At 48.4% G+C, this 25829-nt stretch overlaps 1 protein-coding gene across 4 annotated transcripts in view; it reads right to left on the minus strand.

Annotated features, from left to right (window-relative positions):
* The window catches only part of NDST2 (N-deacetylase and N-sulfotransferase 2), a 117420-nt gene extending 93598 nt beyond the window's left edge, over positions 1 to 23822 (minus strand). For 3 of the 4 annotated variants that reach the window (XR_009819149.1, XM_062000820.1, XM_062000818.1), the window contains exons 1-2: positions 23688 to 23822; positions 99 to 177 (exon numbers count right to left, since the gene is read on the minus strand). The gene's annotated coding sequence lies outside the window, so the exon portion shown is untranslated. Of the gene's footprint in view, positions 1 to 98; positions 178 to 941; positions 963 to 23687 lie in introns of those variants that run through there. The other variant, XM_062000819.1, reaches the window with a different exon arrangement.
* Positions 23823 to 25829: the final 2007 nt, after the last annotated feature.

The raw sequence follows: 25829 nt of genomic DNA on the forward strand, positions 1-25829 counted from the left end.
CCCAGATATGGTTTATGGCGACACTTTTGGTGCCTCTAAATTTATCGGTTCCTCTGAACGTAAATCTGCATCAAAGAGGAATGAAGTGAAGTGCTCACCTTTCCAGCAGCACCTTTGTTCAGAGGTCAGCACACAGCGTGAAAGTCAACAACGGCAGGCTCACAGAACACCCTCCAGCTAGGGGAAGAAAGAAAAAGATCCGGTAAGTAAAATGGTTCTGGAGTGGAGATAAACAGCAAAGAAAGATCAAAGAGTGCTGTGTTTCATACAGGTACGAAGATCACTGCACATGGGCTGGGCAAACAACCACTTTGTTCTAAACAAGACCTTTTCAACAAGGCTGCACACACTGCTGTGCCTCCTGAGAACCACATAGGCGAAAGTCAAGACATTTCTTCATCACTGAAGCTGATCCCCAATTACAGAGAAGGAAAAGCAGGAAGGGGAGGAACATGCTAAGAACCTCCTGGCTTGTGTTAATTGCTGACAGCGCACCACGGTTGCAACTTCCAGAACCACCATGGCACCGACAGCTTTGCTTTAGAGCTCACATGAAGACCTTTACTCATAATGAAAAAGCTAACAGAGGCTCTGATGAAGCCCTCGATGCTGGAGCTCAGGCAGCAGCTTAAACCCTGGTGCATGTAGAGACCATGCACATAAATGCAGCGGGGCACCACCAATTCGCCTTCTCTCAGTGCTGTTTGAAAACCAAGGTTCGGTGTTTTTCTGCTTAACAAAACAAAAGCCCCGAACTGGTACACTTTCCAAATTCTTTAAATAATCTCAAATTAATCCCAGGGCTGCCTTCCAGCCAACAGGAGTCAGCCAGCAAATGCCAAGCACAGCCACGTCCTCCCTCTCCCAAGCCAGCGAGGCAGGCAGCGGCTCCACACAGCTCCTCGTTGCCTTCCTTTGCCACACCGCAGCCTGGCACGCACCCGAAGCCACTGAGCAGCACGAGCCAAATGCAGCAGCTATGGGCTGCTCTCCGTCCTTTCAGATGCAGTCAAACTGACTTTCTGGCTGCAATTTAAGACGTGCTTTGCTTCATTAAGGAAAACCTCTCTGCTGTGTTCTCTATGCTAAAAAGGTTTTGCTCCTGTTCTTACCATCCCACGAACTGCAGGCTGGCAGCACTTAACACAAACAGTCACCCTCAGTCAAGGACCTCCCTCACCATCACCCACCTACGAGCAAACAGGAACAAAACAATGCAACTAGACTTCTACCTCTGGTATACTTGCTCCCATTTACTTGCAGCTACAGCTTTTAGGCAGAACATAGCAAGACAGTGTTCTTGAAAGTCCTTCCCAAAGCTTATTTGCCTTTCTTCTCCCCGTGTATCTTTTTGCACTCCTTGCCCAACTGTTCCTTTTTAAAGCATTTTTCCAAAGACAGGCATCTAAGACTGGTATGCAATAATGCAGATTTGAATCAGCAGGAAGCATTAGGGAGGCAAAATTAAAGAGTTAAGAGAGGCTGCCAACTTGCCCTAATACCTCAAAAGCAAACATAAATTAAATGGGTAAAAGACTTACTAAATTATTCAATCTGTTTTCACCAGAAAGCCAACTCTTTGATGCTGGATTGTTTCCCAGTTCTTTCTACCGGTCTTATATTTTATATACTTGTGCTTCCAACCTTTCCTTTGGGCAGGCTATTCCATACCTTAACATATTTTATCATCTCATTCCCTTGTTTCTAGTTATGCCCCTTTTCACCTTACTAGATCAATTAGTTTCTTGTCTTTCAAGTATGTGGCTCTCAAATATTTGTCCACTCTTATCACGTCTCTCAGCTACACTTGTAGTTATCACACGGCCAAGGTAGGCATGCTTGCCCGTCTGTTCCTTGGTCTGCACTCACTTGTCATTCGTCCCTCACCTCCCTTCAGTCACTACACATCTGCTTAGAAACAAGACTTTGAGCCTGTGTGCTAAGTTAAGTCTCACAACTATCCGAGAAGGAACTTGTCTTTGAATAACTAACCCGCATTCGTCTGGTTTTTGCTGCCATGCTGTACCTGCAAACTGGTCGATCTGCTGCACTGGTGCTCAGCCGGTGCCTTGGCAAAACACTAGTGCTTTCCCGTTTCACTCTTCTTGGTACACAAAGACATCTCAGGTTAAAGTTTTTGGGCTGCGTTCCCATTTCCAATGGGAAATACCTAACTTTGATTCCTAGGGTCTCTAGTTCTTCTCTGTTACTGCCTGTGTCTGCATCTGATTCACCTCCAACATTCAGCACCTCAGAATCCGTTTATAAAAAACTCAGCCTGTAATAAAGGCGTTAAAAACATACATTTCTCGGTAAGACACGAGGCAAGGCCTCCACACAGCTAAAGGTGATGTTGCTCAGCACCACTGTGTTCCCATTCCTCTGACTTTCCACTGAGAATGTCCAGCGCTCAGCCTCAGTTACCCAGTGCAAAAGGGAAATAAATACCAAAAGAGCCAACCCAGCGTATCTTAAGGCAGGTAGGATACACAGTTAAGCCAACAGCACTGCTGGGAGGCAGCAGCTCTCTCCTTTCCCCATACCATCACCTGGCACACACTGTGGCCAGTCAGGTATTTGTCAGTTTAAGATTTAGTGCACTGTGCACCTGCACAAACCCTTGGAAGGGCACGACGCAGCAGGTAACGCAGGGACGGGGGAACAGTGGCACTGTGGGAGAGCTCATGCTACTGAAAACAGCCACAGGATACTGTTCCTGTATCCCCATTTAAGCACCACCTCGGCATAGGAAACTAAACCCTGTAAACTGGGAAGGCTGCTAAAACCTGAAGACTTCTTAAGAACAGAGGGAAGGGAGAATCCTCCTGAGCATGTGAACACCCAAGATTTCTGCATAGCTGAGGGGACAAGATGAATTGAACACAAGGTAGATCTGTTAAGGAGCTGAATTCTTTCAAGGATTAGGAAAAAAAACCCCAATGGAGTAAAGGAATACAAGAACACATTGTTTATTGGAACTTTCTCAAAAGATTTGGTCAAGTCCCTCACAAAAGGCTACTCAAGTCACTGTGCAGGCAAGAAGAACAAAGTACTGTCACAAGCGGGGAAGCTGGCAAAAAGAAACAAAACAAGAATCACTGATGAGTTCTGAGCATGGAGGAAGGGCATTTGTGGAGTTCTCAAAGATTAGCATCTATTTTCTTTCGGGTTGTTATTAAACAGTTGCAAAAGGAAGCAGAAATAAAATTCCAACTGAAAAACAAGTTACGGTGAGGTTGGTGGAATGCACAGAATAATGTGGGTTAGTTTAGGAAATTCTAACCCAGAGAGCTGTTGGGCAGTTGGGGGCCACACCAGCACAGAAAATGAGAATGAAATCAAACCCAGAAAGAGGCAGGGAAGTGCTTAATTGTGAGCTATAAATTACCTGTGGCTATTCTGTAAGAATTTATGTTGTGTCACTTGATCAGCAGGGTGAAAACATAAACAAGACTCTTAGAAAAAATACTGTTGACTTGATAGGTATTAACATTCTTTACCATACACTTCATTAACATTTATCTTCACCTTTAGTGTGTTTTTAAGTCCACCTCGACCGAAGCTGTATTTAGCAGGAAGAAAAATGCTCAAGGAGTATGCTTAAAACTGAAGGGAAACTGCACAGAAACAGTTTTGGTACCCTTGAAATCACAGACAACAGGCTTGGAAGGAAATTCTTTCAGGAGAGACCAGTGACCACTAAAGCACTCTCAGCACAGGGTGCCCAGAAGGTCCCTTGGCACTCCAGCCTGCTGCTTGTGCTCTTGCAAACCTTTTTCCTGAAGTTTACTAAAACGCTGCAATTTAAGCCTTTACTCCCAGTGTTTCACCCCGTGTGAACAGGGACACGTTTTCACTGCTCTTGCTTTCTCCTGAGCTGCTTCCAGTTGGTCCTCATCTTTCCTCAAACACAGTGTGCAAAACCAGCTGCAGCAGTCCCTGGTTTGAGTACACAGGAGAGATGCCGGGCTGGCATTACTCACATTGCTGACTCGTGTACAAGGTACGATCCTCTGCGACACCTGCTTCTTCTCCACAAGCCTACTATCTAGCTAGCCTTTGCTGTTCAATATTTGTGCAGCTGATAAATCTTGCCTCAACAAGACATTTACCTTAAGCAACAACAAAACACACAGTGAAATTTAAAAGCAGGTTATTTGAAGTGGAAGGGAGGAATTAAGGGAGAAGCCACGCGTGCTCGGGTAATCCATTATCAGAGCAACACCTCAGGAAAAGCTGGCAATGGATATGAAAATAGAAACATCTTTAGTTTCTACAAACACAAAGGAGACAGCCATTGATACAGCCTGGGTTGTTTTTAACATCCTTGAGATATTTGTGCTTAAATCTCTCAAGTGTTTTTGAAACTATCACTCATAATTACATAATTGGCTGTTGTGGAGATTTTATCGCTTCCTCCAAAAGGACTGATCATCAGGTGCTGCTGGAAACTCTGTCACACAACACTTCCCTGACTGGATATGACATTCTCATCATCTCCTCTTTTTAATTTCTCCTAAGTGCATTCTGTGATGCAGAGTAAGCCAAAAAAGGAGACTGGGTTTCATAATAAAATGAGCCGTGATATCAAAGACATCAAGTCAAGGACTGACGGACAGAAATCTTCCCTTTATGCATTTGTGCAGGGACACGGGAGGTCTGAAAGCTATCACACTAGGATTTATGGCAAGACCTAAAACCATCACCTACAGTTAAAAACACAAAGTTGATTTTGTCACCAAATTGTTGGGAAAGCATCATGCTTGTTTCAACCATATTCTCTTTGGTATTTCCATTAGAGCACACAGCGAAAGGCTCTGAGGTTAGGGCTGCTGTATATTCTCTGTCCAAACGCACACATGAGCACACAACTGTATCTGTACATATAATCAGATCTCTGCACACCTAACAAAAGACAGTCCTTGTCCCACGTACTTCTCAACAGAAACAGAGACAGCACCTGAGTATTAGAAGCATTATCCTACTTTGACTAAAGCAGAACTGAGGCAGAGATGAAGCAAACTACCAAAGTCCATATGAACGGCAAAGCAAAGGACATAGGTCAAAGTTTCTGATCCCAGTGACAGAGCACACCATCCCCCAATCCTCCTGCATTCCTTTCCCTAATCACAAATAACACGGATGGAACAAGATGCCTGCACCTAACACCCACTGCCAGTAACACCGGGGGCTAAACAACGCGGAACAATTCTCTGAGACAGCAAGAAATACTTCCATTCTTTGCTGTCTTGACTTTGGGAAGCTGGTAGTATCACTGTTACCATTCTTGCTCCTTATCTGAGAGTTCACACCAAAGGCAGGGATTAAGAGAAAAATGTATTCCACAACTGAAGCAAACTCAGAAGTCAGCCACTGCAGCCCAGCTTCAGCAGCTGCTCAAGTCACGAGAACTCAAACATTGCTTTAGTTACTTCACCCTTAAAGCAAAAGTCTCAGTGCTACTACAACACCTGGAAAGGGAAAAACCACCCCTTACATTAAAGTACAGCGTTTCAATATGTGAACAGGCTGTAAGAAACAGAGGATTAACGGGAGAAACATTACCAACCCCACCACAGACGCTTGCACCCACACTTGAGAAAGCCTGCACGTAAGAGTGGCACCACAAGCGAGAGCACATTCTCGTGAACAAAATCAGAACTGCTGCGGGAAGCGATGGAAAAGGGAACAGCTGAACCAGAAAGTAGGTTAGAAAGGGACATCTCCCCAGAGCCCCAACAAATCCATTACAAGGCCCTAGGGAGATGTTCAGAAACAAGGGGCTTTTGTAGCACCGTTTAGCACTCCTTTATGTGACACAGTGCATATATTTACCAAGAAGGGTAACGCAGCACGCTGAACCTAAAAATACAGTTGTATACTGAAAGAAGCTAAGGAGACAAGACACCATTTGATCAAAGACACGTAAAAGGTAACAGATTATAGAAGGGTACAAATGATGTAAGAAAAAACTGATAGGGGTCTATTTCAAAGGACAGGGAAGAAAACACAGAGAGAGAGAGCTGGCAGAAAATATCACAGAGGTTATAGTTGTAGCTGAGTGAAAAGCCTAAGGCAGCGTTACAGCAAAGCACAATCTGCAACAGGCAAGCGAAAGAGACAAGTAGCAACGTGCACGGTGGGTGCACGGGAGAAACATCAAACCAGGTGCTTCTATGACCTATTTTGTTCATTTTATATTAATGATAACTCTCTAATCACTTTATGTTTGTATCCAGGCAACAGCACCAACCATGCATGGAAGAGATCAGGATGCTATTAATATATCTTTAAGCTGGGGCAGATGCCAGTTTTTTATGGAGGCAGTGAAGAATCCCAGGTCTTGTTCTCCCTCCATCAACAGGGAAAAAAACCCACACCACCCACTCACTCCAGACTACACACTGCTGCAGTACAGCAGCAAACTGCCTCCATCACACAAATTATCATGTGCTAAGTGCCAATTCTACTTGTGCCATGTGGTACAGTTACTTCCAGCCAGAGGACAGAAACGTATCAGTAGAAGTCAGCAGGAAATGGGCAACTGGGACACTTCATAAACTCCTCAAGTTGCTGTCCATCACGTCTGCAGAGTCCTGAGAAAAGGCAGGGAGGCCACCATGGGCCACATCAACTTTTCTACTGCTGTGGATCAGATCTGGTGTGCAACACGACCACCTTTGAGCGAGGTACCACAGTTTTTCCTGTCATCCTGTCTCTCTCACACACAACTTTCAATCTAGCAACATCAGAATGATTTACAGAAGAAAACAAAACTGTCCTCCCAGTAAAGATAAGGTAATGTATGCAAACAGCTAAATGGCAATGGGATTTTCTGGCTCATGCCAGAAAGAGCAGCACACCGACCTCAGCTAAATACAGAAACCCATCCCTTCTATCCAAAAGAAATGCCTGTAGGCTATTAATATCGCAAGATGAAGCTCAGCTGTATAAATAAAACCTCTCCTCTCAGCTAAGTCTTCATCATCTCTCTGGCATCCAGCACCTTTCTCCTCACAACAATACTCTCAGGAGGGCCTTCAGTGGAGGTTTTTCACAGCAAGCCTGTTGCTCCAGTACACTGGACAGGAATGCAAGTCTGTTTTTATTATCTCCTCTTGGCAAGTTAACATTTACAAACAATTAGGTTGGAATTAAAGGGGAAAAAAAACCCAACAAAAACCCAAGCAATGAAGTTCTGAAGGAAATGCTCAAGTATTTGCAAGTCAGCATGGTTTAAAATGGAAATGTATTGTCTGTAAGTCAAGGGGACCTGCATGTTCTCTCAAGACACTGGCTGACTGTGCTGGATGACCTCGAGCACATCACTTGATCTTTCCCACAATAAAAAAACCACCAAAAATCTCCTCATGTGACCTTCCTAAGTACCTCACTTTGAGAATTAAAAAATAAATACACTGTAAATGCTCCTATTATTATTACTGCTGTTACTATGGGGGCTGGAACTGTCGTCAGCAAAGAGGCAAATCTCATTCTCCTCCAATATTGATTACGTGACACCACAGCCATCTGTTTAACACTCACTGCATTTAGTTTCTGCCTTAAAAAACACAGGGAAAGAAAATACCAGCCTCTCACTTCCACATATCCTTCCCAGCCACATATGCATGGCCATGATCCTTTCCACTGTAGCACACAAAGAAACTGCAGAAAAGCAGAACAAAAACCCCCAGTGTGGATGTTCTTTGATATACCAAACCCATAAATCCTGGTTTTAGCAGCATTGAATACATTTTGATGACAGCATTGAGGACAAAGGAGAGGATATGGAGGGAAATGGTGGGGTGAGAGGAGAAGGGGGGCAATGAAAATTACTGGAAGATGTTACTCAGCTGACAGCAACACACTCCACAACCCACCCAGAGACTGACACAGCAACCTGTCCTCTTCATCCACCCCAGACTGTTAGAGCAGGCCTAGTAAGGCATTTCCTTATACTTTTCACTGCCATGAAGAGGATCTTCTGTCCTGAGCTGGCCAGAACTACTGATGGAAACTGGAGCCAAGCCCTGGCTGGCATCCCCTGCATCACCTCAGAACCTGGATGCGAAGCCTGTGACTCACTCCCCAAATCAAGAAGCCTCACATAGACAGTAATTCATCTCTTGCAATTCCAGGTAGCCCTGAAATAGATTAAATAGCCTGCCATCCATCATCAGAGGTACTCTGATTTAATTTCAGTTTTTCTTGTATTGATGACTGGAAAACATGGACAGATACCCAAGTACTGTTAAAGAGATCTGGTATTATCTCGCTGGTGTTAGCCACTGGGGCTTCACTTGAGCCAAATCATCTCTCTGTTTATTAGAATAATAATTCCAGATGATTTTACAGATTCAAAAATATGACAGGACATCTCTCATAGGCCTAATGATGAGATCACCACTAATTCTGAAATGATGGAAGCCTACGCCGTGGTTTCCAGTCATTTGATGCTGGCAGTGACCAAGTACCGATGACATTGTGTTTCTGGGACATATGGAAAAAGGTCTGTTGGCACTTTAGGGATGGGTTATGACAAAGAGTGTGCAATCTGGATGAGACAGAGACGTTCAAACTGGCCACGGACCAAAACATCGGTGAAACAGCAGTTTCTGTCAGGCTTACTGAATGCTAAGAAGTTGAATGTGATGGGTATTTGCTGACTTACTCCTTAACACAGGCTGTAAGTGAAGATGATCCCACCTGCCTGACTCCACTCCCTCTCTGAAGAGCCTGAGGTACAACTCTGCAGCTACTGCTGCCCCTTCCTCTGCACTCACGCCTCCAGTGAATATGTGACACAGTCCAGTGACACCTACTTGGCAAAGCATCATTTTAGCAATGACATTTTCCACCAGATCCCAAAAATGTTCTAGCACAGAAAAACTACCTAGAGCTTCAAAACACTCGAATTCAATGGTGGGTGCACAATGAAAAGGGAGATTACAAATCAACATCCCCTTTATGTTCCTTTTAAAAAGATTTTTAAGAGGATTTCTCCACATCCATTTTCCCCTCTTCTGCCCAAGTTCCTCTTCCAGGTCTCAACACCTCCAACAAGAAGTTTGTTCTTTGATACGGAAAACCCATCGCGATGTTTTCCTCTGTGTGTTGCTGACAGAGGTAGGAGACCATGACTCACTTCCTATTTGTTTTCTAAATTCATCAGCAAAGCCCCTGGCTGTCTCCAACACTGATGTGCTGCTCTGGAAGATCTGCTGCCCTCCCAACCAGCCTTGTGCAGCCCTCAGAAGTGAAAAGACCCTGCAAGCCACGGGACAGCAGGCAGGTAACAGCCATATCCCATCACTTCCATTCAATCTGTGTGCTGGCTGTTCCATGCAGTAACCTTCCAGACTCAAGGACCGCCTCTTCCCTTCTGGGGTGGAAATAAATCATCATTTAAATACCAATCACAGAGAACTAACAAATTTCCACCAAGTCCCAAAAGAGGCAGACACCTCAAAACCTGCAGGCAGGCTGCCAGCAGCAGTGTGACAATCAGGCGGCCTTTGAACGGAGCAGCACTGAAGCATTTCTTGTCTTAATGCAGTGGTAACTGGCTGTTAACCTCTCAGGTCTCCTCAATGCAATGACATGGATTTCAACTAGGTAATAACATGGAAAAATGGGTCTGCTTTAATTATAGTGCCTAACGAACCACTGATGACACAAGAGATTTTTTGTTCAGGACTGCTGAAGAGTTAAGTGCCAGATTGAGGGACCGCTCAGCTGCATCACCAAGTGCCACACAAACTAAGGTAACAAAAGGTGGTCAAGTGTACAGAAGACACAGCAATTCCACCAAGAGCCCCCAAATTTAAATCCCTACAGATATATATTGCAAAAGGAGTAAACCTCCTGGAAAAAATAACATTGAATTCTTGATGTAGATGACAACAATAAAAAGAGGGGGGGGAAACGTCCCTCTCAGAAGGAAACTGGAAAAAGCATAACTACCAAAATGCCTGTGACAATATGCCACTGAGATGAAAAGGGAGCCACAAGTCTCTGCACTACTGCTTCAGCCCCGAGTCTAAAAGGATTTCCTCACAATCCCTCAGAGTAACGTGTTTTGTCTAAAGACTTTGCACGTTAGCTGTTCCGTCGGAATCTCTTCTGAAGCTGCACACTTCTTCACCGGCAACACAACCTCAAGGTGCTCAGTGAGCTGGGCTGTTAGGACATGCACACATTAAGAGAGAGAAGTGACCATCATTTATCCTACTGTCTGTGGGATCTGCTGCTCCAGCAATGGATTCCTGCCTCTAGGTTTCCTCACTTAAAGACACCTGTGCCACTGCATGTTATCCTTGTAGCTTCTTCCCCTGAAGAAGCAGGGCACAAGAAGAGGCTGGCTTGATAAGGAAGAAGAAAATATCCCATCTGGACAAGATGAGTGCAAAAGGAAAGGAAATCACTGACTCATAAGCTGTATATTAAGCTGTTTCACAGGACCTCCCACCCTCAACCTCTCCACTTCCTTTTTCCCTAAAAGCACTTGGGCTGATGGTTTTTTCTCCCTGTATGGTAGCAAAGCTTCGCTATCATTGAGGCCCAAATACTAAGGCTGTTGCCACAAAGGAGAAGAGCAAAGGACAAAACACAGGAAGCAATTCAAGGTATGACTGTTTTTGCACCTCATGTACCTCCACACATGAGCTGGTACAACTGTAAAAAGGATTCACACATAAGCAGGGATTGCTTAACTCACACTCTTACCACCCAAAGCTCAATTAATACCAGTAGATACAAAAACCCACCCCTTCCATCTGTAGCACGCTTTCTTCCTTAGAGTAACTACAGTAAAATAGCTATAGCTGGTAGAATTGTTAAAAGAATGAGCTTTCATGATCCATGTAAGTCAGAAATTGTTTTATTTAAGGGAGATGCATTAAGGTTGTACAAGCAAAACTAATTCTGGTATGTTGTATCCTATGAGTGTTGGTCCTTGCAACGTTCAGAATATCTGAATGTGGTGGTGTGTACCCACATACAGAGCCACTGCCTGATCTGCCACAGGGGCACCTTGAGCTGGCCACAACTTACTGCACCTAGAGGTGGTTGTTCTCAGTACAGAACTATAGAATGGAAGCAGCATCAACATGAGGTTTTAGATCTTCTCTGACAGTCAGCTCTTCAGATTCAGAGACCCAGGTCCCATCTTGTAGCACAAGAAGGTGCTACAAGCCTCTGTATCTGCTTCTTGCTATCTGTAGGTTAGCTAGTTCATCTCTTCTCCTCCAAAGCCTGTCTCTCACACCTAACCTGTTATATTCTAACCTTCTCGTGTTCCTTGTGCCATATTTGACTGTCCTTGCTGGTCACCTGTCAGTTCCCTGTCTATGTTTCCCCTTTGGCAACACAAGCTGGCAGATGCTGCACCCTCCTGATGCAATACCCTCCTGATGCAATACTTTCCATTTCATTAGCACCCAGAAGCCAATTAACCCCTCAGCACGTCCATGATTTCTATGAACCCCATTCCTTTCCTAGAATCAGATGTCTTTTATCAAGGGCTGTAATCCTCATTTCCCACAGCTTACAGCTTTGGCTTCCATCTCCTGCAAGGATCAGGCTACAGGCTGATCTTCTAAGGTCTCTCCTAAGCCAAACCGTTCCAGGATTCTATTCTGACAGTCAAAACCACAGCAACAGGTGACCACTCTCATGATCCCTCATACCCATTCACCTATCTACCTTAGAGAAAAAGGTATCAGCCTCAACACCCACATTCTCTGGAGTGCAGACACAAATCCACTGCACTGCTTACTTAAGTTACCGACTCTACCAACCTACTAAAGAAAATGAAGTTAAAACTGAAACTGCTTTTCCTCTGGAAAGGGAACTGAGGTGTGGAGGGAAAGACTAAAACTACAGTAGAAAAGGCCACAATCTTTAGTCCAAAAGACTCAGTGCTTCCATCATTTTCTGATGAAAACGTATGTGGCAAAGTGCTGGAGTTGACTTGGATCTGTCTAGAAATGCTTTAAATACTTGTATCTTTTGTTGGAAAGCAAGCTCCAAGCTTCCCACTGCAAAGGCAACGTGTATTATATACTCTGCAAAGGTACGGTGTGATTCGGCCAACGTTTATCGTTACTTACTTGTCAGAAGGAAGAAAGAAGAATGAAGTACAGCACAAGAATCTTCCACACAGAATCAAATGTTCTCATTTTCCTGTGTGGGTACCTGTGTGGAGAGGGTCTTTTGATAAGGCCAGTGGCCAATCAGTACACGGCATTTAATTGTGGCAAGCGTCATAACGTGGTGTGACAGCTCAGAAGGCTGGGAAACAGCACTTGCTGGAAATCAAGAGAAGTCTGTCAGGGGTGGAAATCTTCACAGGACCTCAGATGTATGGACATCACAGACCTCTCTGTGCAATGAACTTTCCTGAGATAAAGCTGCTCTTTAGAAGAAACTAAGTCCCGCTGTGCCCAGCGCAGCCCGTGAAAAATCATACCACAAACAGCTCTTCCAAGCAGAAACAAACTGCTTCAGAAAAGTAGCTTCTAATTGGAACTGGGTTTTGAGTCTCCTCCTGACAGCTGACATCTCTCTCCAAAGCAACGCAGCAGAGCGCCTGGTATCTGCAAACTGCTTTGGATTTCGTGGCAACAGAGGACAAACATCGCGCTCCCTGTTTGAACAGCGCGACCAGGAAGCGCTCGCATGCACAGAAACTGCCACGACACAGGTCACAACTGGGTGGCAACTGCTTTGTCATCTCAGCATCACCCCTCAGAGAAACAGCAGCTGGCACCCAGCTATCAGAAACATCAATATTGCTTAAAGTTACAGGTCAAGTTGAAAAATGTAAAGCCACATGAAATTTGGAGGGCTTTGGAGGGGGGAAAAAGGCAACGCTGGTCTCCTGGAAAATCCACATTGGTAACGTAGTAAATGTCAGCATCACAGCAAGAACAAAGGTCCCCTATTGTGGGTGCTCTCAACCTCACCACACATGTCACCCCTCTCTCACAAACTGAGGGCTCACCTCAGATTGCTAAGAGGCTGACACACTTCACTGGAGTTAGAAGCACAAGAATATGGCAGAGGTAATCTTACAACTGCCTGGCTCTTGGAAGGGCCAGGGGGCTCTGATGAATGCATCTATTGCTGTAATCTCGAGCCAAATGCCTAGGGGTGACTGCTATTTCAAATCCTCTAAAGCCTGTGAAAACAGATAATCCATTGTTTAAAGACTTTTAAGTAAAAAAGACCAAGGTTGCAAAGCCTCAGGCAGAAAGAACAATGAAACACTAGACAGGAGAGCACTTTGCATTAGTTTGCTGCCCACATATTGCTATGCTCTGCACACTATAGGAGAAACAGTAGCAATCTGTGTGGGGAAACAGCTCTTTTTTAGTGAAGAGAGAAGGGAAAGGGGTTTCCTCTGACCAGGCTCACAGGTACCTGCTCCCAGATGCACTATACACTGAAGCCATGAAGCCTTAGCAGTGATTAGTTACGCTCAGTATGAGCTACACACGCACAGCACAGAATATTTAAAGCACTTGGCACTTGCTCAGGTAACGAGGCCCCTTTAACAAAATGCCTCAAGCTGAATACTTAAAGCATTTAGAAAAAGATCAGTAGTCATTTATAAGCTCTGTGCCATCAGCATCACAGCAACGCTGACCCTATGCAGCATGGCCAAGCCAAAGGACCCACCACACCACTCGCTCCCCAGGAGACACGTATCTGAGCAATCACCGTGGGATGAACTACTCCACTGGCTGCTCTCACATACTGCTTCCCTGTCCAAGCCCAACAAACAAACACTGCTAAGAGTTTTTGATGTGGCATCTCCTAGTCCTGTTTTCAGGTGCCCTTAGGTGACAGTGGCAGCACAAAGCCTTTTGCATCAGCGCAGCACCATCTCCCAGCTGGATTCACATCAGTACGAGACACAACTAATTTCTGCTTCTTTTCCCCTATTCCCCCCTGGCCTGTACTTCTGTGGCCTCAGCCAGGCCAGCCTTACAGGGAGGAGAAAGGAGTAAGAAACCTCCTCACGTTCACAGGATGGATCTCACTGCAGCAGTCAATCTCTTCCTGTAACTTTATAGGAACCAAAACCTACCTTTATGCTTCTCCTTCCTTTTCCTTCAAGATGGGCAGAATCAAGCTAGATGGTAAGGTTTTCCTAAAAAACCATTACCTACTGATAATTCATTGCAGGAACAGAAATGTAAGGGTTAGATTATACCCCAGTGTCTGTGTCTGGAAGGGCATCCCCACTGCATCTGGCTGAAAGGTCCCCCATCGCATTCTGGCCGAAGTCCTGGCACGTGTGCTCACAAGCCTTGCAGCCACTTCCCCTGCCTCGTTAGCAGTTTCTGGGCTACCCTGGAAGACAGCTCTGGTCAAAGGTCAGCACTGCAGAGGAAGATGGAACTGCATACAGCCCGAGAAAAAGCTACAGCTATCCCAGCAGAGCCAGTGGCGGAGGCTGTGTAACACCAGTGCTGAAAGGCTGTGAAGGCAGCACAAAAGCAGTAGGGCTGTCAACACTTGTTTTCAGGTTTGGTGCCACCAGTCCCAGCCTGGTAGAGCAAGCATGAGGTTTCTAAATCACTAGCCCATGAAGACCAACCAGTCTCTGCATCCCTACGTGATGCTCTCCTGAGATGAAGCCCACCGATGGGGACAAACAGCATCAGGCGTTAGTGATTTACACCCAGCCTCTGTACCAAGAGGGCTTTGCCTGACCACTGACCTGTCTGTAAAAGTTTGCTCATTTTTAAAACTACTCAACACAGACTTTTAAGACCAAGCTGTTTACAAGACAAATCCCTTCATGAACAGCCTTGCTTGCAGTGCAGACACTGCATGAACTGCTACAGCTTTGCCTCTGAGCGCTGATCTTCACCCTTGCACAGGATGCGTTTCAGGAAGATAGAATTGCAGGAAGGGGAAGGAGCCTGAGCACTCACAACAGTTTCAGTCCCCAAAGGTCTGTCCAGAACAGTATCATGGGTCAGACTGCCAGTGGCAGGGTGCTAGGAAGAGATGTTGAGGGAAACACTGAAACATCTCTTTTGGTTTTGGCATATTTTTGACAAGGGATGGAAAAAGCCCCAAAAGCAAGAGCCAGTTCACAGAAACATAACTATTTTCTGACATTACACATTATGTCTTCTAGTAAACTGCAGAGGAACATAAAGATAATGCAGCAGTGCTCATCAGAGAAGCTGGCAGGCCCTGGAGGAGGACACAAACAAACACAGTGCAGAGCCTGGGAGCCCAGGTCCAGCCCGTGCCTTGATCAAAGACACTGCTTTCCTCTTCTGGATGTGTCTCCTTTAGAAACAGCTACTGCTGTGATTTCTTCAATCTTTCCCCTCAGAGAAAAATCACTGATATAACAATTAATCCAGTGTCTAATCAGAAGTGGAAAAGAACAGGTAACAAGGGAGGGCTGCAGTTACCGGCTCAGTCTGCTGGGCAGGCAGCTCAGCTCTTCGCCCGCCACGCTGCCAGTTCCTGACAGCGCTTTGGAGTTTCTGGCATGACCAGTGGCAGTTGAGCCTAGGAGCTTCTGGCATGACCAGTGGCAGTTGAGCCTAGGAGCTTCTGGCATGACCAGTGGCAGTTGAGTCTAACCTACATAAACTTGACATTTAAAAGCTTTGCAGGACTGAGACAGAGAAGCAGCACAAGACTCCTCTCCTGCTCACACCAAGTGCAACTGTGTCTTCAAGGTGAACATCTGGCATGTGTTTAGGTGGTCCCATCTCACCTCTTCTCCAAAGACAGCAGTCCTAGCACCTCACCAACTCATCCTATCCCCAAGGCACACCGTAGTACGCCAACACGAAAGCCTTTGAGCCTGGCTGGGTTTCTTACTGATCAACTGAAGAGTAACTTTTTGTCTCCCAGAGAATGATAACAGAGGGGTTTGTTCTGTTTATTTGAATTTCCACATCAGTTCCTGACCCTGGCTGGCTGTGCCAATACCAAGAAGGGTCACCACAGGATTGGATTGCTTTCCTCAGCGGGACATCAGCTTACATGCAAACCAAGAGGACTGTGTTCAAAGGGCATCTTCATCCAGTTGCCATCTAGCAACGAGAAGAAGTCAGGACCGACACATAAATAATTATACAACAGCTCTACAACATGCAAAAGAATTAACAGTAACAACCTCAGAGAAGCATTATACTCATCACCAATTGCAATTAGGACAGTCCCTGAACACTGGCTCGTGTTTAACCTGCCCACATTTGCAACACAAGATCAAAAGGGGCTTCCGAGCTCTGCCTGTGACCACAGGCACTGTACGGCCACGTGTGCTTAGGGAGGAATCTGCACTTAACAGCAACGCTGGGAAAGGCAAACACCAATATTTTGTTAGAGGCAAAGCAGAAAGCTCAGTGTTTGTATGTTTGTGTGGACTTGGGCCATGGAAACACACCCTGTTCCACGCAGGGTTACAGGATACTGGACATGCTAACTCAGGACAACAGCACGTTTTTGTGGTAGCCTTGAGTCAGTGAAGTGGGCTTGCTCACATCGTGCTTTGATACAAGCAGCCAGATCTGAAACAGGAACATAAAGGAAGGGCAAGGATGAAAGCCTGCAGATGAAGCTAAATCAGCAGACAGTGACAGATCTCTGCTTATGGGGAAGATGATTATGACTCAGCCGTAAGTAAAAAGCTCACGCAGCCTGAGCTGAAGTACTGATGACTGAATCCAGAACATTTAATCGCAAATGAATAAACACAATGGAATTACAAGTAACAAATTCAAATACAATACTAGTTAGTGAAATGGAGGGGGGGCAGGGAGAAGCTTGGTGTTTCAGAGGTGTTCTGGACAACAGATCAGACAAGCAGACTAGCGGTTTATGCATCTGCCCCTGTGTGGCTGCAGGACTGGGACAGGATCCCACTTTGTCCCACTGAAAGGACCCGTTTGACATTGTGATAGCTCACATGGTTCTGCAAACTGATGAAACGGGGAGCAGTCCTCAGGCACAGCCACTCTGTGTCGATGGATGCAATGCCTACCCTAGCTTCTGCTTGCTCTTTGAACACCTGCGTGGCCCTCAGTAACTGGAGGGACAGGCACTTCACCAACAGCAAGGTGCCAGTGATTTCAGTTCTGTAGCTCTGCAGCTGACACAAATGCTGTCACTTCAAAGACATCTCTACAACTGAAACAGACCCCCACACAGGTGATGCCCAGAAGAGAAACACAAACATGACTGAGGCAATGACAGACAGAAGAGGATGACATTTTAAGGAGTCAGACAAAACACCAGCCTTTCTCCACTGACAATTTCTGCCTTTAATTAGACTGCACAGAGTCCTCAGTCTTACTGGGCTCCTCATTCACCATGAGCCATCAAACACTATGAGGTATTCAACTGGCTGTGACATTATGTTATTCATCTCAAGCAAGAGTCCTGACACAACGTGCCACTGCACTGGGCCACTCCAAGTCTGACCTCACCATTCGTTCAGAGCTAAAGCTCCCAGCAGTGCAAAGCCCAGCCAGTGCAGGAGAGAAGCCTGGCTCTTTACAGGAAACTAAAATCATAAGCCACTACCTGACATTTTGACACTCCACTTGCTCACAGAGCCAACTGTAATCTCAGTGGTTAAGGTTTTGCATTAAATAAAGACCTACTCATGACCTGGCCTGACTTTGCTGTGACAGGCACGGCTGGCCAGGACCACACTGAGGTCCCAGTTAGCAGGTACAGGGGAACCCTGGCTGTTAACAGCTTAACCACAGGGGCAAGGGCAAAGACAATGCACAGCCACCAAGCATTCCCCACCACCCAGCATTTGCAAAAGCTTGGAATGACACGAGAGTGGCACAGAATCCCTGCATCAGCATGGGGTACAAAAAAACCCCAAATAAACCCACAACCCCCCCTGAAAAACTAGAGGAAAAGTGCTCTAAAGACAAGGAAGGTAGTTAAGATCAGAAGAAAGGTAGTTAAGATCAGAAGAGTTAAATGTATTATCAGTATAGGTAAAGAAAATGCTCCACTGAAAGCAGTCCTGGGTTAGGAGCAAGGCAGTGTCACCCTGGGAGGTGTTCAACCCACGTTCTGCTCAGGCATCTGAACTGCTGACGTTTTCTACATCTGGACTAACACCCTCAGTTTCCATTATGTTCAGTGGAAAAAAAGGACTTCCAGAACATGATTTTCCCTCACCAAACGTGGACATCTGCCTCAGGGCAGAAATGAGCTGCGCCCTAACATACCCTTCACATAAAGGGAGTTTCTGGTGCCTGGCTCAGACTGACACACTTTAGTTGCAGATCTTCAAGTGTAGTCAGATGAGTCCAACTCTCATCATCCAACAGACGACACAACTGACTGCTTTAAAAGCCCTTTCTGACAGGAATTTCCCCATGCACTGTCAAGCACTGGGTAGGGCTAGAGAGCTAACAGAAAGCTGTTCAGCAAGAGGCTCTTAAGACAAAAGCAGACGTTTATGAAATGTTCTGGGGATCTTCTAACCTCTCTGAAGGAAATCTCAAGTTCCTCTTCTTTTCTAAATTGATCTCTAGTATTTGGAGGCTGTCACAGTTAAGCCCTGTCATCTCACTGTTTCCTTTGAGGAAAAGTGGTTGAAAATTCAAGAGTTGAGATCTGTCGAAAAGCTCCAAAAACCTACATGTGGGCTGTGAAGTACTGCCAAGCAAATTAGCACTAATCAGAGACAGGCCGAAAACCCAATCAAATATTAGGCTGATGGAATCATCTGGAACCGTAAGGCCAATGTGATCAAAGGAAAAGATGCTGCTCTGTCACATAATCCAACGGTCCTGACATGAGAGCCTTGGCTCTGAGGAATGCCGTCTCCTTGGAGAGTTTCTGGTAGACAAATGAAGGATCTAGGACACTGGAGAAACAGCAGAGGAGAAAGGGCAGGGTGCTGGGCTTGTGTGCTTTCAAACAGACTGACCAGATGGCAGACCAGAACTGCAAAAAGAGATTAAGAAGGGATAAAATTGTCATTTTGCTGTCCCTCTTTCCTCGTTGCATCAGCTATGCCAACCCAGCTTCCAAGGGAACTGCTGAATACAGGGGAAAGAAATACATCAGTAACTAAAAGCAGCAGGGATCCGAAGCCCCAGAGAGGGCTATGACTTGTTGGGGTGTCATTTAACACGGGCAGTTTCATCTCCTACTCTCTCCCCCGTTGTGAAGTCCATCCTCTCTGAGGAGGGACCTGTGAGCACATAGACCAAAACGTGTCTCCCCTTGGCACCCTCCTTTAATACTGGGGAAGAAAAACCAGCCCAGCCCCAAAACATTGGTACTTAATCGTTGTTGGTTTTAACTCTTGCTCATTTCATGGAAATGAAGCGTGCAGTACTTCAGGCTGAGTGAAGGTGTTATCATCTCAGCCTGCAAACACTGTTGATGGCCCACGGCTGCAACCCCAGCAGGAGGAACAGCCTCGGTTACACACAGCCACGGCCTCCTGGAACACACAGGTATTCCTGAGCATCCTCTTGGTGGTGGTGGCACACAAGGAAGCGCTGTGTCAAGCTGCCTTTACTCACTTGGCACTCCTCATTTCACCCAACAAATCCAAAAGCAGTCTGAGTCTATCTATAGCTCTAGGCCACGACCATCCCTCTCCTTGTTTGGAGAGTCTGGGCAGCTTTAAAAAACAAGCAAACACCAGCTCTGTGAAAAAAAACAGCTCATGTGACGTGGCCCAGTGTAAGCCCACAAATATTCCGAGGAGGCCCAAACTGCATTTTCAGCCTTAGCAAGCCCCTCGCACCCACTGCAAACACGGGAGCGTGACGGAGGAGATCTTCCTGCTGCAGGAGATTAATTCATCACTCACGTCTAGAGATTCCCATTGCATTTTTAATAGGGCACATATGGATTCAGTCTAGTGATCTATATCATTTCCTTTGTGGATATGGGTCTACATTGAAAAACAGTCCCCAAACAGCAATTGCCGGAGGCCTGAGACCTTCAGATACCGCCACGCAGAAAGAACAGGCAGGGCTCTGATGGATGCACTCCAGTAAATCTTTCTTTCAGGGGTGATTTAAGCTGTAACTGGGCTCGAGAGCTCTGCTGGAGATTCCTGCCTCCGGAGCAGGAGCAGCAAAGCAGAGAGTCTGCCTGTACCCTCTCTGTTGTACCACACAGCCCAGGATTTCAACTCCAAGAGCGCTTATTCCCTTTGGCTTTTGCTATAGCTGGATAATAACCAGTGTAAGGGCAGGGGGCACGGCTGAAGAAGGGAAGAAAAAAGCAGCAGGCTCGCCTTTGAGCCTTCCAGAGCCGATGTTAGAGCACCTGGAGATGTGGCAGATCAGCTCAGCAGACTGTGCTGTTACAGGCCAGAGGCTGAGTGCCTGGGTGCAGGCGTAATGAAGCACAGGGCTTCACCCCTTTGCATTACGTCCAATTAACCAAAGCAACTGCGTTCAGGAAAGTCACAACAAATTTCATAAAGACAGATAACGTTGCCCTGGGCCTTCTAAAAATACCTTCCCAGCATTAGCCTTCTACCAATCCTGTGCTGCTCAAAGCCTGCCACAGACCACAGCAGCAGCTCAGATGTATTTGTATTCGATTGCAGAGACAGTCAGAAAGGGAAAAATTGAACTCCGAGACCCTCGCATCAGCAGCGGCTGCAACAAGGCCAGAGAAGCAGAGAGAGCACAAACGAGAACAGTCACCCCACTTACACCCAGAACCCGAGACAGACCCCACACCCCAGGCTGCTCGTGTGCTGCTGCTGCTGCAGCATCGCTGCCTTACACCCACAAACTGCCTGTTGAGAGCTGGATACTTGATACGCTGCAAAGGTTGCTGACAGCCAGAGGCTGCTCCCTTGTCTCTAAAATACCCTGTAATAAATTACATTACAGACTAGGGAAAAGGATTCGGAAGAGACAGAATTAAAACACAACCTTTTGAGAGCTAAATGAGACCAATTAAAAGAGATTTGCTGCAAGTGCTGAGGGATTTTGACCTGAGCTGTAATCAGGGATGGATATGCATTCCTTTAAAAGAGGAAAATGAGCGAGAGATCATGTGTAAACAACTCTGCCAATTAGAACGAAATGGATTATCTTATCTATGCAGCTCTGCTCAGAGAATCACCACATACCCCGGGATGTACCAGGGAGAGATCTGAGATAGGCATTTCAAGCTGGGAAAGGAGGCTCAGGGATGAGACGACAGGCCTGGTTCAGGACACATCCAGGCTGCACATGGCTATTCCCCCTTCATCCCCACTTCCAATTTTTTAAGGAACGCTATAATGGTAAATGCCAACACAAAACCAAGTGTTTTTACCGGCTCACCTCTGTGAGCTCTGATGCAGATCAGACCTCGCACAAAACCCAGGCAGCAGACAGCACCATCGCTGCACTACCTGATCCTGCTGAAAGCCTCTCTGTGTGCCAGCCTACATCCTCATCAGCACTCACAGGCATCGCTCCATTCCTCAAACCAGCCATTCTCCGCTTCTCTGTATCACAATCCCACTTCACTGCCGGATGCCCCTGAACACTGAGGGCCGTGGGTTAGCGGTGGGCTTGGCAGTGTGAGCTAAGTGGTTGGACTCCGCGAGCTTAAAGGTCTTTCCCAACCGAAATGATCCCGTGAACTCTTGTCTCTACCGTGTCAGCAATGCTGGAGGGCAGGATGGCCCCTGCCCTCTCTTCTGACACCATCTCTGAGAACCCTTACCCAAGAGCAACTTGTGCAACCGGAGCGATAAATTTGATGTGGACAGAGGCAGCACAGCTTCTGCTCGGTCCTTGCTGTGCAGCTGCTCGTTTTCGCTGCTCTTTGAAATTTCCAGTACCTCTTACTTCAAAAACACATAAGCATACAAAAAAACCACCAAGGGCTGAAAAGCCACTGGGACAGAAGAAGAAAAGGCACGTTAGGAAACCGCATTTGAGAAGCAGCAGCAAGGGAAAAGGTATCATGGACTGAGGGGAAGAGCAGAAGCTAAAAGGGAAGAATGAATGGAAAGAGAGGAATTTGGGACGAGGAAGAAAACCTTAAAGAGGAAGCAGCGAGCGTGCAACACAATGACCCTGAGAGATACGTACTTGTTGACTGTTGCTGACAGTGGAAAAGTTTTGGAACGCTTTATGGTGGCTGCCAGATTTGAGCAGAGAGTTTTTCCACGGGCTTGACACTGGTGTAGCAGAGTCGGGCTGCTTTTAACCCCGGCACAGCTCTTCACACAGCCAAACAACCTCTGTGCAGCGTGAAGTACAAACTCCTTCCTAGGTGCAGCCTACCAGGAGTTGGATCAATAACCTCAGTGCCACGAAAAACAGCTGCACTGAGAAGCTCTGAGCAGACGCAGCCCCCGAACCCACTGTGGATGGAGCGCCTCTGCAGCACAGCCAGCTCCATGGGCAACCTGAGCACGTGTGGGCACCCAGCCCGAGAAACTCCCGGGGCTGATGCTGAGCTGGTAGTTATTTCTGGCTCTCGGGGTGTTGTTGTACACAAGGCATCCCACCGTACTGGTGCTGCCTAGATTCTTCTATCACCCAAAACTTCCCATCCCGCTTACTGCAGATGATTGAGCTGACTGCACATAAGCTGAAGTTTGCCTCTTTCTCACCAACAGCAAGGTTGCGTTTCCTAATGCGAAATGCACGTACAATTAACAACCCTGAACGCTGCTTTGGTCACAAAGAATCCCAGTGTGGAGTGGTGCAAACTTGTGGTTAAATTCAGATACATGACATTTGCCCACTTCTAATTCGGGCCACAGAGAGTTTATTCACTCTTGCATAAGCAAACAGGGGCGTCTGGCACTTTATTTATCTCCTTACTGCTGCAAATCCGTTTTTTACTGAGTAAAGCATGGGAAATACCACTGGAACGAGTCCCCACGTTCCATCGGCGCTTTCTGCACAACATCATTGTCGCTGTGCGTTCCTCCTGACCACGGCAGCAGCCGCCGTCGGCCTCGGCTGCACACAGCGGCCGAGCAGGAGCGTGTGCCGCACACGCAGCCCGGCCGCGGCCGCACCGCAGGACACGAGCATCCTCTGCCCCGCTGCGCGGCCGACGGCGGACCGGGCAACCCGGCCGCTCGCAACACAGCGCCGGGGGCCCGAACAAAGCCGGCGCCGGGCCGCGGGAGCAGCCCCGGCACAGCACGGGCGGCCGCGGAGAGGGGGCGGCAGCTGCCGCGGGGACCCAGCCGCTCCTCCGGGCCGCGGGAGCAGCCCCGGCACAGCACGGGCGGCCGCGGAGAGGGGGCAGCGCGGGGCGGCAGCTGCCGCGGGGACCCAGCCGCTCCTCCGGGCCGCGTGTCCGCCGCTCGGCTCGGCGCCCGCGGCGAGCAGCCGGGCAGGGCCGGGGAAGCTCCGGCCCCGAGCGCCGCCGGGACACGGGGTCCGTGTGCTCCCCCCGGCGAGGCCGCGGCCGGCCCCCGCGACCCCGGCCGCACAGGTGGCTGCGGGGCGGGCGGCGGCGCCTTCCCCGCCGGCCCCGGCCCGGCTCCCCCGGAGGCGGCCGCAGCCCCCTCGTCCTCCCGCGGGGCCCAGCCCTCGCCGCTTCCCCGCTCCGCGCAGAGCCCCCCGGCCGCCGCACAACTTCCCCCGGCCGGCCGGCGCCGCTCGCCTCGCCCCCCACCCCCTCCCACCGCCCCCCGGGCCGCGCCGCGGACACGCCGCTGCCCTCCTCCTCCTCCTCACCTGCCGCGGGAGGCCTCGCCGGGCCGGCACGGGGCAGGGGACACGGCTCCCCGTCGGCAGGGATGGAGGAAGGGTCCCGCGGCTCGGCGGGCAGCGCTCAGGCCGGCCGCGGCCCGCCGGCTCCCGGCCGCTGCGCGTCCCTCCGGCCGCTGGGGGAGCCGCCGCCGCGCCGCTCCGCCGCCATCTTGCGCCAGGGGAGGGGACGGCGCAGGGGCCAGGCCCCGCCCGCCGGCCGCCGCCACCGGGGGCGGGACTCGGGCTCGGCGCGGGGGGACAGGCGGTGGCTCGCCCGCACCCGAACGCATCGAGGCGGGGTACTCCCGACCCCGGCCCGCGGGCGGAGAGGAGCGGGCACACGGCCACGCCGCCGCGGGGAGGGGACCGAGGGATATGCCCCCAAAAGCAGCAGGGAGGGAGTGACACTGGCCAGGAAAAGAGAGGCACGGGGCCCAGCCCGGCTGCAAAACATGGGGAAAACGGTGGTAGGAAGGCAAAAGGGGATGTAGAGCCATAGCAGAGGATGGAGAGGCGTGCGGCAGTGTGGGAATGCTGTTATCGCCGTCGTGCTTGTGAATCAGCCGTGCAGAAAGTACCCACCACGCTGCACAGGGCTGGAGGGCTGTGCCGGGTTAGCATGAGCGAGACCCGGAGCAGCGCCAGGCACAAAGGGCTGGTGGCAGAAGCCAGGCAAGCAGAGGGAAAGCCGGTGCTCAGGGAGTGAGGCCTCATCCTGGCAGCCCTGCCTCCAGTCCCACAGCCTGGGAATCGCTGGCACGCTGGGCATCACACCCAGGGAGCCCTCAAAGAAACCAACACAAGATGTAAAGTTGCTGCATAGGAGCCTGGTCTTCTGTTGAAAAAGGTTTAACATCGCTGCCTTCAGGCAGACTTACACAAGGCCTTTCATCCCCAGCTGCAAGCGATGTGCAAGCCCGTTAAGCCCGAGTTAGCAGGTGAATCAAACAACCACAGTAGAGCAGACAAACCCACGAGCAGCCACAGCTTAGTGGGGTTCAGAAGCCCGTTCTGCTTCTGGCCAGCAGCACCCCCATCCTCAGCAGAGGCTGAGGCAGCTGCTCCCACCACGGCCACGCTCAGCGGAGTCTGCGGCAGTTCAGCTACTTTGGGTCATGTGCTCAGGGCGTTTCTGATCCAGTCCTACATCCTGTAAAACTGGCATTACTGTTTCAAACCACGCTAGGATATTCTGGTGTAAAACCAGGTGTTCGGTAGCTCCCATCTTCCCCAGTCTAGCCAACCTCAGTTACACCAAGGGAGGGGAATCATTGGCAAGAGTGTGCATTGTATGTGGCAGTTCAACACAACTGGAAATCTGCAATGCAAAAAGACATCCCAAAATGTGCCCCATCTCTCCCACTGCCCCTCAAACCAGCGGAGCAGAACTCCCCCGGCCTCCATTCTGTGTCACCACAACTCTCAATCCCACTGTCATTGTCTTTCTCACTTGCAAGACACCTTTAAAGCCATCTTGCACTTCTGCTCTCTCCCCCCACCAGCCTCCTCACAATCCAAACCACTGATCTTGTAAGAGATAACCCAGAGAGTATCCTTCTCCTAGGAGCAAGCTGTTCAGTTCATTTTGAGCTTCTAAAGGTGCAGTAAGGCACAAGTCAGTCACTGCTTTCTGGAACAGGAATAACCTTGCAGCAGTAGCACTGCTACGGCTACTGCCACAACCTGCAGGGTGTTCCAGTGCAAACAAGTCCCCTGAAGCACATCCCAGGTGCCACTTTCCCAGGCTGTTTCTGTTGGTAGGGACGCTACACTGACACAGAGATGTGAAGGAGAAATAAATCACAGCAAGGAAGTATTTGGCCAAGCCCCAGCCCTACCAATAAGCAGTTGGTGGGGGTGTGCACAAACAAAAAGGTTTTCTGTGGAGGAAATATTATCCTGCCCATCCACTCATGGATCACTACAGTGAGTAAAGTCATGCAAATTGTTACAGATTAGGGACAACCACCTTTCCCTCTCTCTCACTCGCTCTGGGGAGCCCAGAACTGGACACGGGACTGCAGATGAGGCCTCAACAGATATGGCAGAGTTGTTTGCACCCTTTCAGTGTGGACAGGTTGTCTCAAAACCCACGAGTATATGAATTTTTGTTTTCTAACCCTTGTT

The sequence above is a fragment of the Colius striatus genome, chromosome 8, assembly GCF_028858725.1.
Source record: "Colius striatus isolate bColStr4 chromosome 8, bColStr4.1.hap1, whole genome shotgun sequence".
Classification (NCBI taxonomy): domain Eukaryota; kingdom Metazoa; phylum Chordata; class Aves; order Coliiformes; family Coliidae; genus Colius; species Colius striatus.